The sequence below is a fragment of the Schistocerca americana genome, chromosome 1, assembly GCF_021461395.2.
Source record: "Schistocerca americana isolate TAMUIC-IGC-003095 chromosome 1, iqSchAmer2.1, whole genome shotgun sequence".
Classification (NCBI taxonomy): Eukaryota; Metazoa; Arthropoda; class Insecta; order Orthoptera; family Acrididae; genus Schistocerca; species Schistocerca americana.
In genome coordinates, this window is record NC_060119.1 from 1,110,980,447 (window position 1) to 1,110,985,304 (window position 4,858).

The window sequence follows — 4,858 nt, forward strand, 5'->3', positions numbered from 1 at the left end:
AGTGAGACAGGGTTCTAGCCTGTCCCCGATGTTATTCAATCTGTATATTGAGCAAGCAGTAAAGGAAACAAAAGAAAAATTCGGAGTACGTATTAAAGTCCACGGAGAAAAAATAAAAACGTTGAGGTTCGGCGATGACATAGTAATTCTGTCAGAGACAGCAAAGGACTTGGAAGAGCAGTTGAACGGAATGGACAGTGTCTTGAAAGGAGGATATAAGATTAACATCAACAAAAGCAAACCGAGGATAATGGAATGTAGTCGAATTAATTCGGGTGATGCTGAGGGAATTAGATTAGAAAATAAGACACTTAAAGTAGTAAAGGAGTTTTGCTATTTGGGGAGCAAAATAACTGATGATGGTCGAAGTAGAGAGGATATCAAATGTAGACTGGTAATGGCAAGGAAAGCGTTTCTGAAGAAGCGAAATTTGTTAACATCTACTATAGATTTAAGTGTCAGGAAGTCGTTTCTGAAAGTATTTGTATGGAGTGTAGCCATGTATGGAAGTGAAACGTGGACGATAAATAGTTTGGACAAAAAGAGAATAGAAGCTTTCGAAATATGGTGCTACAGAAGAATGCTGAAGATTAGATGGGTAGATCACATAACTAATGAGGAGGTATTGAATAGAATTGGGGAGAAGAGGAGTTTGTGGTACAACTTGACAAGAAGAAGGGACCGGTTGGTAGAACATGTTCTGAGGCATCAGGGGATCACATATTTAGCATTGGAGGGCAGCGTGGAGGGTAAAAATTGTAGAGGGAGACCAAGAGATGAATACACTAAGCAGATTCAGAAGGATGTAGGTTGCAGTAAGTACTGGGAGATGAAGAAGCTTGCACAGGATAGAGTAGCATGGAGAGCTGCATCAAACCAGTCTCAGGACTGAGGAGAACAACAACAACAACACCTATAGTTGGACTCAAAGAAGCCGGTTGGAATAATCGGCGAATCGCTCGACATTTGGAGAGGAGTGATGTCACTATTCGACAATGTTGGCGGGAATGGGTGAACCATTTCCGAACACATCGTCAAGACAGAAGCGGTCGACCTAGCGTGACAACAGAACATAAGGATCGAGCAACCGTCAGAGAGGCACTCCGAGGGCTGAAATCGCGGTGCCCCTTGCACCGACTACAATTCGCTCCTGTGCACTAACAAACCGGTTTGCAGTGAGTCGTATCGGGCACACTCAACGTGGAATGTCGTTCTCTGGCGAAGAACTGTCTTCAGTGATCAGCCCTGCTTTGAATGATGCTCAAATGACCAGCGAAGACGTGTCTAGACATGGCCCGGACAGCGGCGGGATTCCAGTCTGAGTGTCGCCATCGATACGATCCAACAACCAGGAGTGATGGTCTAGGGTGTTATTTCATTCCGCAACAGCACTCCTTCGGTTGTATCTGCGGCACCTTTACAACACAGCCGTAAGTCGTCGATATTCTAAGTCCCGTTTAATTGCTTTTCATAGCAATCTATCAGTGGGTTTACATTTCAACAAGATAATACCACCCGCAAAAAGTGAGAGTTTCTATTGCTTGTCTTCGTGCTTGCCAAGCCATACCTTGGACAGTGAAGTCTTCGGATACCTCCCCAACAGAAAATGTTTCAACTATTATGGGTAGAGCCCTCCAACCAGCTCGGTATTTTGACGATCTAACGAGCTAATTGGACAGAATGTGGCATTATATGCCTCAGAAGGACATCCAACAACTCTATCAATCAGTGCCTTTAAAATAGAAGAAGTAGATAAATCTAGTCATGATAATGCAAGGACCAAACTGAGCTGTATTGGAAATATTTTATGCAAGTGTGATTGACACATGAAGTAGCTCTTCTGCCAAACCCACGTTCGAACAATTCTTGAGTACTGTTCGTTGATACATGAACCTTATCGAGAGGAAATAACTGAAGAGACAGAGAAGAGCTGCGTTATATATAGTTAGTTTAGTTATCGCGGGAACGTCACAAAAATTACGTCTTGTTTTCAAAAAAACAAAATGGTTCAAATGGCTCTGAGCACTATGGGACTTAACATCTGAGGACATCAGTCCCCTAGAACTTAGAAGTACTTAAACCTAACTAACCTAAGGACATCACACACATCCATGCCCGAGGCAGGATTCGAACCGGCGACCGTAGCGGTCGCGCGGTTCCAGACTGAAGCGCCTAGAACCGTTCATCCACACTGGCCGGCCGTCTTGTTTTCGTCATTATCTTTTTCATTTTTTTACGTTCGAATAATTATATCATTGAAATGAAATATATTCATCAAATCTATGCCAATTAATACACTGAATTTTTATTTTTATGAAAAATGCGACTTCTTATTTCTTATTACATATCGCACACAAAATCCCTGTTTTCATTTCAAATATACAGGGCGATTATAATTGAAGTTCCAGTTTCAAAATGCTGTAAAAGAAGACCGCCTCTCAGAATGACGTCGAATCGGAAATGAAATTGAATATTGGCAGAGTGAGAGTCTCACTATGCAGCGGAGTGTGCGCTGGTATGAAACTTCCTGGCAGATTACAACTGTGTGCCGGACCGAGACTCGAACTCGGGACCTTTGTCTTTCGCGGGCTAGTGATCTACCATCTGAGCTACCCAAGCACGACTCACGCCCCGTCCTCACAGCTTCACATCTACCAGTACCTCGTCCCCTGCCTTCCAAACTTTACAGAACGTCGCCTGCGAACCTTGCAGAACTAGCTCTCCTGCAAGAAAGGATATTCCGGAGACATGGCTTAGCCACAGCCTGGGGGATGTTTCCAGAATAAGATTTTCACTCTGCAGCGGAGTGTGCGCTGATATGAAACTTCCTGGCAGATTGAAACTGTCTGCCGGACCGAGATTGGAACACGGGACTCTTGCCTTCGCGGGCAAGTGCTCTACCATCTGAGCTCCCCAAGCATGACTCACGCCCCGTCCTCACAGCTTCACTTCTGCCAGTACTTCGTCTCCCACCTTCCAAACTTTACAGAAGCTCTCCTACGAACCTTGCAGAACTAACTCTCCTGAAAGAAAGGATATTGCGGAGACATGGCTTAGCCACAGCCAGGGAGATGTTTCCAGAATGAGATTTTCACTCTGCAGCGGAGTGTGCGCTGATATGAAACTTCCTGGCAGACTGAAACTGTGTGCTGGATTGAGACTCGAACTCGGAACATTTGCTTTTCGCGGGCAAGTGCTCTACCATCTGAGCTACCCAAGCAATATTGTCGAAGAAGAGGGTAACGTTACGGGAAAATAAATAAGTAAAATAACGAAACTGTTACCACTATATGGAACCGTATGCGTCAGAATATCCTAAATAAAAGCGTCGGGTACACAGCTGTTTCTCGTTTTATGTCTGAGACGCTCAGAATGACTTTATCAATGCAGGTTCGGGCGTTGCTGGTAAAGCACTTTTACAAGAACTATGACTTCACCGCCGTAGCTGTGCAGAAGCTCCAGACACGCAAGGGTATGAGAAAAGGCGTTGATCCGATGTCCGTCAAGGGTCTGGAGAAAATGATCACGAAATTCGAAAAGACAAGTTTTTATGGCAAAAGGAGGAAAACAATTGATCCGACCGTAGAAGACGTGGCCACGGCAATGCAGGAGTGGTCGAACAGCGGTATTCAAACATGCAGAGCACGGAGAATTGTTCGTACTTGGGACATGCCTGTAAGCACGGTGCATAAAATTCTAGGAAATGTCCTGCAACGCTATCGATACTAAATTACTCACGTTCAGGACTAGCTACACGCTGACCTGCCAGTAACATAAACTTTACACCAGTATTTCTTGCTCAACTGGGACAATGTATGGTCATGGAAGTTTTTGTGGGCAGACGAAGCCCATTTTCAAATCCAAGGAAATGACAGTACACAAAATTGCAGAATGTGGGAAACGAAAAATCCGCTCGCACGTCAACCAGTGCCTTTTCATTCGGCAAACAAACTGTGTGATGTGTGTTGCCAGCGTCGTTCATTGTAGAGCCGTGTTTTTTCCATGAGATGAGTCCTGTTACCTTTACTGTCAATTGTGAACGTTAGGAGAGTTTTTTGTGCACCATTGTCGTTTCAGCTTCAACAGCGTTGGCGTGGGGATGGATTCATTTTTATGCAAGATGCCGTTCCTCTGCACATTGCACAGCCAGTGAAGCAGGTGCTGCAGATGCATTTTGGAAAAGCTGGAATTATCAACCATCATTTCACTACAGCTTCACGGTCCAGATCACCTGATCTTAATCCGCGTGACTTCGGGCTGCGCGGTTATCTGAAAGATGCTGTGATCAGTGCTCCAATTACAAACGTAGCTGAATTGGAAGCACGCATGGCGAAGCGCGTTCTGAACGTGGCCTCTATTGCGTTCTTCGATTTTCCCTAGTGGCAGACAACGATGGACGACATATTGAACACGTCTTGCGCCAACCTCAAGATAATTAAAAACCGAGTTCATTGATGCTTTCTGTGTGGTTTTTGGCCACAGGAGATTTAGAAATCGATTGCCGTCGCTTTTTATAGAGTTTTTGGCCTCAACACAGTTAAAAAGTGAATTTTCCAAACCATTGTTGTATATGACATCCAATAAATAGCACTGCCACAACTGATGAATGTACAACTTGTGTGGTCTTTCACATTGTACAGTACTGTTCGTTTAATACGCAACCGTACTGAAATTCATCTGCCATTTGTAATCGAACCCATTTACGAGATGACGCTTACAGCGCCTTCTAGTGGGAAGCTATTAGTTAAAGCTGTTTTCGACGTCGTTCTGAGCAGCGGTTTGGAACTGGATCTGTATATTGTTAATAACCAATCGTTTATCAAACATCGTTAACAAGGTAGTTTAAATTTTAAGAGAC